Genomic DNA, 12,773 nt, shown 5'->3' with positions numbered 1-12,773 from the left:
GATACATGGAGCAGAGTAGTGATACATGGAGCAGAGTAATGATACATGGAGCAGAGTAGTGATACATGGAGCAGGTAGTGATACATGGAGCAGAGTAGTGATACATGGAGCAGAGTAGTGATACATGGAGCAGAGTAGTGATACATGGAGCAGAGTAGTGATACATGGAGCAGAGTAGTGATACATGGAGCAGAGTAGTGATACATGGAGCAGAGTAGTGATACATGGAGCAGAGTAGTGATACATGGAGCAGAGTAATGATACATGGAGCAGAGTAGTGATACATGGAGCAGAGTAGTGATACATGGAGCAGAGTAGTGATACATGGAACAGAGTAGTGATACATGGAGCAGAGTAGTGATACATGGAACAGAGTAGTGATACATGGAGCAGAGTAGTGATACATGGAGCAGAGTAGTGATACATGGAGCAGAGTAGTGATACATGGAGCAGAGTAGTGATACATGGAGCAGAGTAGTGATACATGGAGCAGAGTAGTGATACATGGAGCAGGATAGTGATACATGGAGCAGAGTAGTGATACATGGAGCAGAGTAGTGATACATGGAGCAGAGTAGTGATACATGGAGCAGAGTAGTGATACATGGAGCAGAGTAGTGATACATGGAGCAGAGTAGTGATACATGGAGCGATACATGGAGCAGAGTAGTGATACATGGAGCAGAGTAGTGATACATGGAGCAGAGTAGTGATACATGGAGCAGAGTAGTGATACATGGAGCAGAGTAGTGATACATGGAGCAGAGTAGTGATACATGGAGCAGAGTAGTGATACATGGAGCAGGACAGTGATACATGGAACAGAGTAGTGATACATGGAGCAGAGTAGTGATACATGGAGCAGGATAGAAATATGGAAATGTCTCACACAAGAGACGGTGGATCTATTACTGGACATGCTTATGTTTGTTTTTCTTGTGTGAGACATTTCCATATTTATATCAGGTTCCTGAGTGGCGCAGGGGTCTAAGGCACGGCATCTCAGTGCTAGAGGGGTCACTACAGACACCCTGGTTCAAACCCAGGCAGTATCACAACCGGCTGTGATTGGGATTCCCATAGGGCGGCGCACAATTGGCCCAGCGTCGTCCTGGTTTGGCCGGTGTAGGCTGTCATTGTAAATAAGAATTTGTTCTTAACCGCCTTGCCTAGTTAAATAATCTGTTGAATGGTTGATCCTGCTCTGTTCACAGTTTGGTTGAGATGTAGGAAATGCTTTGACTAGAAGAGTTTTCTCCCACCGAACATCAATCTAAACCATCCATCTGCCAATGCTGGAGGAAGGGGTTGTAAATGCTGGAGGAAGGGGTAGTAAACTCCTGCCTGTAAATGCTGGAGAAAGGGGTTGTAAACTCCTGCCTGTAAATGCTGGAGGAAGGGGTAGTAAACTCCTGCCTGTAAATGCTGGAGGAAGGGGTTGTAAATGCTGGAGGAAGGTGTTGTAAAACTCCTGCCTGTAAATGCTGGAGGAAAAACTCCTGCCTGTAAATGCTGGAGGAAGGGGTTGTAAATGCTGGAGGAAGGGTTGTAAAACTCCTGCCTGTAAATGCTGGAGAAAGGGGTTGTAAACTCCTGCCTGTAAATGCTGGAGGAAGGGGTTGTAAATGCTGGAGGAAGGTGTTGTAAAACTCCTGCCTGTAAATGCTGGAGGAAGGGGTTGTAAACTCCTGCCTGTAAATGCTAAACTCCTGCCTGTAAATACTGGAGGAAGGGGTTGTAAAATGCTGGAGGAATGGGTTGTAAAACTCCTGCCTGTAAATGCTGGAGGAAGGGGTTGTAAACTCCTGCCTGTAAATGCTGGAGGAAGGGGTTGTAAAACTCCTGCCTGTAAATGCTGGAGGAAGGGGTTGTAAACTCCTGCCTGTAAATGCTGGAGGAAGGGGTTGTAAACTCCTGCCTGTAAATACTGGAGGAAGGGGTTGTAAATGCTGGAGGAAGGGGTTGTAAAACTCCTGCCTGTAAATGCTGGAGGAAGGGGTTGTAAACTCCTGCCTGTAAATGCTGGAGGAAGGGGTTGTAAAACTCCTGCCTGTAAATGCTGGAGGAAGGGGTTGTAAATGCTGGAGGAAGGGGTTGTAAAACTCCTGCCTGTAAATGTATAACAATGGCCTGTACTATAGGTGAAGGCCTGAGAGAGGAGAGCTGAACCTCTGTCTGGAATATTCCACCTAGACGCCAGGTTGAGCATCACACCTGATCTCTGAATTAAAATACAATCCCCTAATCTGGCATCAAATTATAATCTGTAATCAAATTATTGCAAGTTATAGTATTATTCAGAACACCTGGCTTGATAGACCAGCTCTATTTATCTCTTCCCCCCAATCACACAAACAGACATATGAACCCTGTGTGCTCCCTCAAAACACACACACACACACAAAATATCTGAAAGATATTTGTCAATCTGACTTTGAGCAAGGCACTTAACCTTAATTGCTCTAAGATCGCCGTCAATAATGGCTGATCCCTGGCCTTGGCCCCACTCTCCGAAGTTGTCTCAGGGAGAGTGGGATATGCAAAAGAGTACATTTCCATGTCACACAACAAACTTCTACAGGTTTACAAGACCTTTGACACACACGTCCAACCCATAGCAAGAATAATGCATTTGAAACATCCTAATTACTAATCTCCATGAATTATGGTGCATCATTATACAGCCCCCGCACGCACAGAGAGAGTGACACTCTGACTGAGCCAATACGTTGGTTGACTCTGGCACATAATTCCCTGAGGATCAATATGAGTTGATAGCAGCTGAAGAATGATGGATTAAGAGGAATTATAACATGATGAAGAGTTGTTACAACATACCGTTCTGACTAGTGATGAGGAATTATTAAAATGTTTTGTCTTGTAGCAGACTGTCTTATCCAGAGCAATTAAAGTTAAGAGCTTCGCTCAAGGGTACATAGACTGATTTTTTGATCTATTCGGTTAAGGGATTCAAACCAAAATCTTTTCCGTTACTGGCCCAATGCTCTTATCCACTAGTCTACCAACAAGAGCAGCTAAATAGTGTATTCATTATCACACCCGTGAGTATGATTCTCAACAGCATAAAATATTCTGATGCTTTATGAGTTAATGCATGTAAACACTACACATCTAATTCAGGTAGGCTTCTGCGCCTCGGCAAACAACACAAAGTGCTCATGTCACGCCCTGACCTTAGAGAGCCTTTTCATGTCTCTATTTTGGTTTGGTCATGGTGTGATTTGGGTGGAAATTCTATGTTCATTTTTCTATGTTTTTGTATTTCTTTGTTTTGGCTGGGTATGGTTCTCAATCGGGGACAGCTGTCTATCGTTGTCTCTGATTGGGAATCATACTTAGGTAGCTTTTTCCCACCTGTGTTTTGTGGGTAGTTGTTTTCTGTTTAGTGTTCTACACCTGACAGGACTGTTTTGGTTTCGTTTCTCACTTTGTTCTAGTGTTCAGTGTTAATAAAAATCATGAACACTTACCACTTTGGTCCGATCCTTCTTCATCAGACGACCGTTACAGCTCATGGTAAACAGTAAACAGGCAGATAATAATAACAATAACAATATTACAGTTAAATTCTGTAAATCAAATCATCAAATCAAATTTTATTTGTCACATACACATGGTTATCAGATGTTAATGCGAGTGTAGCGAAATGCTTGTGCTTCTAGTTCCGACAATGCAGTAATAACCAACAAGTAATCTAACTAACAATTCCAAAAAACTACTGTCTTATACACAGTGTAAGGGGATAAAGAATATGTACATAAGGATATATGAATGAGTGATGGTACAGAGCAGCATAGGCAAGATACAGTAGATGATATTGAGTACAGTATATACATATGAGATGAGTATGTAAACTAAGTGGCATAGTTAAAGTGGCTAGTGATACATGTATTACATAAGGATGCAGTCGATGATATAGAGTACAGTATCTACGTATGCATATGAGATGAATAATGTAGGGTAAGTAACATTATATAAGGTAGCATTGTTTAAAGTGGCTAGTGATATATTTACATCATTTCCCATCAATTCCCATTATTAAAGTGGCTGGAGTAGAGTCAGTGTCATTGACAGTGTGTTGGCAGTAGCCACTCAATGTTAGTGGTGGCTGTTTAACAGTCTGATGGCCTTGAGATAGAAGCTGTTTTTCAGTCTCTCGGTCCCAGCTTTGATGCACCTGTACTGACCTCGCCTTCTGGATGACAGCGGGGTGAACAGGCAGTGGCTCGGGTGGTTGATGTCCTTGATGATCTTTATGGCCTTCCTGTAGCATCGGGTGGTGTAGGTGTCCTGGAGGGCAGGTAGTTTGCCCCCGGTGATGCGTTGTACATCCAGAATGTATTCAGACCCCTTGACTTTTTCCACATTCTGTTACGTTACAGCCTTATTATAAAATGTATTAATTTAATGTTTTGCCTCATCAATCTACACACAATACCGCATGATGAAAAAGTGAAAACAGGTTTTCAGAATGTTTGCAAATGTATTAAAAATAAAAAACAGAAATACCTTCTTTTTTTTTACATAAGTATTCAGACCCTTTGCTGTGAGACTCGAAATTGAGCTCAAGTGCATCCTGTTTCTATTGATCATCCTTGAGATGTTTCTTCAACTTGATTGGAGTCCATCTGTGGTAAATTCAATTGATTGGACATGATTTGGAAAGGCACACACCTGTCTCTCACAGTTGACAGTGCATATCAGAGCAAAACCAAGCCATGAGGTCGAAGGAATTGTCCGTAGAGCTCCAAGATAGGATTATGATCTGGGGAAGGGTACCAAAAAATGTCTGCAGCATTGAAGGATCTGTAGTGCTGTCAGGTCAGAGTTAATGGATCTGTAGTGCTGTCAGGTCAGAGTGTCCATCTGGCCTGCACACCGTCATAACCTTGTCTCTGTGTTTTCTACCATCTTGTTGTTTTCGTTGCTAAACAACAAAGACTAGGATGGGTCGGGGTCCTAACTTAAAGTTGACAGTTAGAACAGTAGAATATACCAGGTGCAGTTTCCTCTTGTTATGTCAGTCACTGACAGTCACTCAATTAGTCATGTCAGCTGACATTTTTTAGATCAGTGAGTTAGTCTTGCAGACAGCTATCTAAACTTGCAGTAATCATGGTCGAATTACCAACTCAGGGGACCCCCATTGATTTTGTTAGTCACTCTCAGTAAGGTATCATGTTAAAAACAGCAAACATTTATCTTTATTTACCCTATGGCAAACTGTGTAGAACTGCAGGAAATTAGCTGTAAAATGGAGAGAGAGAGGGAGGGAGGGAGGGAGAGAGGGAGAGAGAGAGACAGACGGAGGGAGGGAGCGAGGGAGGGAGGGAGACAAATGGAGAGAGAGAGGGAGGGGGAGAAAAAGAGACAGACGGAGGGAGGGAGGGAGGGAGGGAGGTGGAGAGAGAGAGAGAGAGACAGAGAGAGGGAGAGAGGGAGGGAGGTAGGGGAGAGGGAGAGAGAGAGAGAGGGAGGGAGGGAAATATAGATAGAGGGAGGGAGAGAGAGAGAGACAGACGGAGAGAGAGAGGGAGGGAGAGGGAGGGAGAGAGAAAGAGACAGACGGAGAGAGAGAGGGAGGGAGAGACGGACGGAGAGAGAGAGGGAGAGGGAGGGAGAGAGAGCGAGAGAGACTGAGAGAGAGAGGGAGGGAGAGAGAGAGAGAGAGAGGGAGAGGGAGAGGGGAGAGAGGGAGAGGGAGAGGAGAGAGAGAGAGAGAGAGAGAGAGGGAGAGAGAGAGAGAGAGGGAGGGAGAGGGGGAGAGGAAGAGAGACAGACAGAGAAAGAGAGAGAGAGAGAAGACAAATTCACACCTGCTAAATAGGAGAAGGCCAACAGAGCACACCACTGCACAGTAACCAGCCAATCAGGTGTACGATCACCCTCCTCTGATCAGCCAACCAAGTGCACACACCATCACCCTCCTCTGATCAGCCTCTGAACAGCCAACCAAGTGTACACATCATCACCCTCTTCATTCACACTAAAGCAAATTGAGCTTCATGGACTGTAAGCTGTTTCTGTCACATTACTGTATGTGGCATTTGACCTCTCAGTACCAAATGGCACCCTATTACCTACGTGGTGCACTACTTTTGACCAGAGCCCATAGGGTTCCCATAGGCTATCATAGGGTTCCCATAAGCTATCATAGGGCTCCCATAGGCTATCATAGGGCTCCCATAGGCTATCATAGGGCTCCTATAGGCTATCATAGGGTTCCCATAGGCTACCATAGGGCTCCCATAGGCTATCATAGGGCTCCCATAGGCTATCATAGGGTTCCCATAGGCTATCATAGGGCTCCCATAGGCTATCATAGGGTTCCAATAGGCTATCATAGGGGGCTCCCATAGGCTATCATAGGGCTCCCATAGGCTATCATAGGGTTCCCATAGGCAATCATAGGGCTTCCATAGGCTATCATAGGGTTCCCATAGGCTATCATAGGGTTCCCATAGGCAATCATAGGGCTTCCATAGGCTATCATAGGGTTCCTAAAGGCTATCATAGGGCTCCCATATGCTATCATAGGGCTCCCATAGGGCTATCATATGGTTCTCATACGGCTCTCACAGGGCTCCCATTGGCTTATCATAGGGCTCCCAAAGGGCTATCTATCGTAGGGTTATCATGGGGCTTCCATATGGTTATCATGGGGCTCCCATATGGTTATCATGGGACTCCCATAGGGTTATCATGGGGCTCCCATAGGTTTCCCATGTGGTTATCATGGGGGCTCCCATAGGGTTATCATGAGGCTCCTATAGGGCTATCATGGAGCTATCATAGGGCTCCCATAGGGTTATAGTAGGGCTCTCATAGGGTTATCATAGGACTCTCATAGGGTTATCATAGGGCTCTCATAGGGTTATCATAGGGCTCTCATATGGTTATCGTGGGGCTCTCATAAGGCTTTCATAGGGTTATCATGTACAGGTTTCTGTACAGCACTTTGAGATATCAGCTGATGTACAAAGGGCTATATAAATAAATTTGATTTGATTTGATTTATCATAGGACTCCGATGGGGTTATCATAGGACTCTCATAGGGTTATCATTGGGCTCTCATAAGGATCGCATAGGGCTCCCATAGGGCTCTGTTCAAAAGTGGTGCAATAAGAAATAGTGTGTCATTTGTGATGCAGTCTGTGTCTGTTCTGTCTGTTTTGTTTGTTGTGTCTGTTCTGTTTGTTGTGTCTGTTCTGTTTGTTGTGTCTGATCTGTTTGTTGTGTCTGTTGTGTCTGTTCTGTTTGTTGTGTCTGTTGTGTCTGTTCTGTTTGTTGTGTCTGATCTGTTTGTTGTGTCTGTTCTGTTTGTTGTGTCTGTTCTGTTTGTTGTGTCTGTTGGTGTTCTATTGTTGTGTTGTGTCTGTTCTGTTTGTTGTGTCTGATCTGTTTGTTGTGTCTGTTCTGTTTGTTGTGTCTGTTGGTGTTCTATTGTTGTGTTGTGTCTGTTCTGTCTGTTGGTGTTCTATTGTTGTGTTGTGTCTGTTCTGTCTGTTGGTGTTCTATTGTTGTGTTGTGTCTGTTCTGTCTGTTGGTGTTCTATTGTTGTGTTGTGTCTGTTCTGTTTGTTGTGTCTGTTGGTGTTCTATTGTTGTGTTGTGTCTGTTCTGTCTGTTGGTGTTCTATTGTTGTGTTGTGTCTGTTCTGTCTGTTGGTGTTCTATTGTTGTGTTGTGTCTGTTCTGTCTGTTGGTGTTCTATTGTTGTGTTGTGTCTGTTCTGTCTGTTGGTGTTCTATTGTTGTGTTGTGTCTGTAAAAAAAAAAAACATGTGCTGATGAATGCTCCTCGTAACTAAGCAACAGACAACATGTCAAGCCTCTTGTCTTGTTATTTGACCCATAGAGATACAACAATATGGTATGGCATAGGCTACTATAATTAGCTGAACCGTGGCTGAACCCCTGTGAAATAATGAATCAGTCAAAGCAGGATGTGAACCTGTTCTCCAATAATGGGAACAGTTGGCTGTTGAAAATACTGACTTTCCACGTGCCCCAAATCAATCAATTATTCACTGCAGCACCATACAAAATCAGGGCAACATCAATATTTCAAGGCCTGGTTTATCTTTAAGGCCCGGTTTCCCGATAGCAATAGAACTAAGGCTTAGCAGTGTTTAAACGAAGCATATTTCCTACAAAAGCCGAAGATGTAACATGGGACTCCCAAAACAACACGCAGAATGAACAGTCGCTAAGTGCGTCGTTGGAGCATTTTTGTCGATACTGAAAGGAAAGGCTGCTCTCGGGTCCGCTTTCTCAATTCAAATTTGACCTTTGAACATTATAATTATTTCACAATACTGACGACGGATCAGCTCTTAGAGAGCTATTGTCACCTACGGCTGCAAATATTGATACGGCGTATTCTAACGCTTTCCTAATAAAAATGCACTAAATCACCGACGTGGCACATCATTGCGCGCATGTTAGGCTACACATCATGAGATATGTTATGACAAATTACAGACAGTAGCCCACAAGTAGCAAAAATATAATTATATTTATTGAACATTAAATATATTTCAATAATATTGAAATAGGCCTATAGCCTTCTGTATTCATATTTTAATGCAGTCATTTCGATGTTCATATGAAGCATGAGTTTAGTCGCTTGTTTGTATCAATTACAAAGACATGAGCAACTTTGTTCTGAAGTTATCGGCGGTCACAGAGAGACGATAACTCATGTGATTCTATGTATAGCGGAGATCTTCTGTGTATAAGGTGACGCGGGAGGGCAAAAAAAAAAAAAGCATCTTGCGACGGACACACTTAGCTGTTTTACGAGTGATCTGAGGCATGTAGATGACGAGCATTATCAAGTGCGACATTAATAACGACGGTTATGTGAAAGAGCTCAGAGATTTATCGATGCTCCTACCAAGGTTTTAGCTTGTAACGCCCTTCACACTGTGTCCTGTATTAAAGTAAATTAGAAGTCATTTTGTAAGCCAATAACTGGAAGTCTATGGATATCTGCTAGCATGCAATTCAACATCGCAATTAGGATATGTCTAAAAAAATATATACTTGAATCAGTTATAGAACCCATTGCCCTATATGGTTGTGAGGTGTTGGGTCTGCTCACCACCCAAGAATTCACAAAATAGGACAAACACTAAATTGAGACTCTGCATGCAGAATTCTGCAAAACCATCCCCAGTGTACAACGTAAAACACCAAATAATTAATCCAAAGCAGAATTAGGATGATACTCACTAACTATCCGAATCCAGAAAGGAGCCTTCCAATTCCACAACCACCTAAAAGGAAGCGATTCCCAAACTTTCATAACAAAGCCATCACCTACAGAGAGATTAACCTAGTGAAGAGTCCCCTATGCAAGCTGGTCCTGGGGCTCTGTTCACAAACACAAATAGGCCCTACAGAGACCCAGGATAGCAACACAATTAGACCCAACCAAATCATGAGAAAACAAAAAGATAATTACTTGACACATTGGAAAGAATTAACAAAAAAACAGAGCAAACTAGAATGCTTTTTGGCCCTAAACTGAGAGTACACAGTGGCAGAATACCTGACCACTGCGACTGACTCAAAATTAAGGAAAGCCTTGACTATGTACAGACTCAGTGAGAATAGCCTTGCCATTGAGAAAGGCCACCGTAGGCAGACCTGGCTCTGAAGAGAAGACAGGCTATGTGCACACTGCCCACACAATGAGGTGGAAACTGAGCTGCACTTCCTAACCTACTGCCCAATGTATGACCATATTAGAGACACATATTTCCCTCAGATTACACAAACCCACAAAGAATTTGAAAAAAAATACAATTTTGAGGAACTTCCATATCTACTGGGTGAAATACCACAGTGTGCCATCACAGCAGCAAGATTTGTGACCTGTTGCCACAAGAAAAGGGCAACCAGTGAAGAACAAACAACATTGTAAATACAACCCATATTTATTTTCCCTTTTGTACTTTAACTATTTGCACGTCATTACAACACTGTATATAGACATAATATGACATTTGAAATATCTTTATTATTTTTAAAACTTTTGTGTGTGAAATGTTTACTGTTAATCTTTTATTGTTTATTACTTTTGTTTATTATCTATTTCACTTGCTTTGGCAATGTAAACATATGTTTCCCATGCCAATAAATCCCTTTAATTGGAGAGAGAGAGAGAGAGAGAGAGAGAGAGAGAAAGACAGAGAGAGAGAGAGAAGTGGGGGAGGGGGTTGTCTCTTCCCACAGCCACAATAGGGGCGGAGGCTATTGTTGTGTTCTCTGTTGCCATGGAACAACATCCATGGACCATTTTAAACACCATTATGGACAATTTTCCTTTCTTTATATTACCATCTAGTGGACGATTGCAGTTAGTGGACATATTTATCATAACATTAAGGAAAGGGAAAGGGGGATACCTAGTCAGTTGCACAACTGAATGTATTCAACCGAAAAGTGTCTAATGCATTTAACCCAACCCGATGGAGTCATAGTTTCATTATGGAACTTATTTTCCCTCCTGAGAGGTTCCTCCTGTTGTTCTCTTATTATTTCTATAGATTTATACATCCCTTTTTCAGGACCCTGTCTTTCAAAGATTATTTGTAAAAATCCAAATAACTTCACAGATCTTCATTGTAAAGTGTTAAAACACTGTTTCCCATGCTTGTTCAATGAAACATAAACAATTAATGAACATGCACCTGTGGAACGGTCGTTAAGACACTAACAGCTTACAGACGGTAGGCAATTAAGGTCACAGTTATGAAAACTTAGGACACTAGAGGCCTTTCTACTGACTCTGAAAAACACCAAAAGAAAGATGTCCAGGGTCCCTGTTCATCTGTGTGATCGTGCCTTAGGCATGCTGCAAGGAGGCATGAGGACTGTAGATGTGGCCAGGGTCCCTGCTCATCTGTGTGAACGTGCCTCAGGCATGCTGCAAGGAGGCATGAGGACTGTAGATGTGCCCAGGATCCCTGCTCATCTGTGTGAACGTGCCTCAGGCATGCTGCAAGGAGGCATGAGGACTGTAGATGTGCCCAGGATCCCTGCTCATCTGTGTGAACGTGCCTCAGGCATGCTGCAAGGAGGCATGAGGACTGTAGATGTGCCCAGGATCCCTGCTCATCTGCATGAACGTGCCTTAGGCATGCTGCAAGGAGGTATGAGGATTGCAGATGTGGCCAGGGCAATAAATTGTAATGTCCATACTGTGAGACATCTAAGACAGTGCTACAGGGGGACAGGACAGACAGCTGATTGTCCTCGCAGTGGCAGACCGTGTAACAACACCTGCACAGGATCGGTACATCCGAACAACGCCCCCCTGGACAGGTACAGGATGGCAACAACAACTGCCCGAGTTACACCAGGAACGCACAATCCCTCCATCAGTGCTCAGACTGTCTACAATAGGCTGAGAGAGGCTGGACTGAGGGCTTGTAGGCCTGTTGTAAGGCAAGTCCTCACCAGACATCACCGGCAACAACGTCGCCTATGGGCACAAACCCACCGTCGCTGGACCAGACAGGACTGGCAAAAATGAGTCGCGGTTTTGTCTCACCAGGGGTGATGGTCGGATTCGCGTTTATCAATGAAGGAATGAGCGTTACACCGAGGCCTGTACTCTGGAGCGGGATCGATTTGGAGGTGGAGGTCCATCATGGATTACTGCACCTGTACATAGCCCACCTATAATTTAGCCCAAACAACTACCTCTTTCCCAACTGTATTTAATTTTTATTTTTTTTATTTATTTTGCTCCTTTGCACCCCATTATTTTTATTTCTACTTCGCACATTCTTCCATTGCAAAACTACCATTCCAGTGTTTTACTTGCTATATTGTATTTACTTTGCCACCATGGCCTTTTTTGCCTTTACCTCCCTTCTCACCTCATTTGCTCACATTGTATATAGACTTGATTATACTGTATTATTGACTGTATGTTTGTTTTACTCCATGTGTAACTCTGTGTCGTATCTGTCGAACTGCTTTGCTTTATCTTGGCCAGGTCGCAATTGTAAATGAGAACTTGTTCTCAACTTGCCTACCTGGTTAAATAAAAAATAAATAAATAAAATGGTCTGGGGCGGGGTGTCACAGCATCACTGGACTGAGTTTATTATCACTTCAGGCAATCTCAACGCTGTGCGTTACAGGGAAGACATCCTCCTCCCTCATGTGGTACCCTTCCTGCAGGCTCATCCTGACATGACCCTCCAGCATGACAATGCCACCAGCCATACTGCTTGTTCTGTGCATGATTTCCTGCAAGACAGGAATGTCAGTGTTCTGCCATGGCCAACGAAGAGCCCGGATCTCAATCCCATTGAGCACGTCTGAGACCTGTTGGATCGGAGGGTGGGGGCTAGGGCCATTCCCCCCAGAAATGTCCTGGAACTTGCAGGTGCCTTGGTGGAAGAGTGGGGTAACATATCACAGCAAGAACTGGCAAATCTGGTGCAGTCCATGAGGAGGAGATGCACTGCAGTTCTTAATGCAGCTGGTGGCCACATCAGATACTGACTGTTACTTTTGATTTTGACCCCCCCTTTGTTCAGGTACACATTATTCAATTTCTGTTAGTCACATGTCTGTGGAACTTGTTCAGTTTATGTCTCAGCTGTTGAATCTTGTTATGTTCATACAAATATTTACACATGTTAAGTTTGCTGAAAATAAACACAGTTGGCAGTGATAGGACGTTTCTTTTTTTGCTGAGTTTAGATGTTAGTTGGTGGTGTGTAATAGT

Source organism: Oncorhynchus tshawytscha, linkage group LG16 (assembly GCF_018296145.1).
Source record: "Oncorhynchus tshawytscha isolate Ot180627B linkage group LG16, Otsh_v2.0, whole genome shotgun sequence".
Lineage (NCBI taxonomy): Eukaryota > Metazoa > Chordata > Actinopteri > Salmoniformes > Salmonidae > Oncorhynchus > Oncorhynchus tshawytscha.
Note: the sequence above shows the minus strand (reverse complement) of the source record.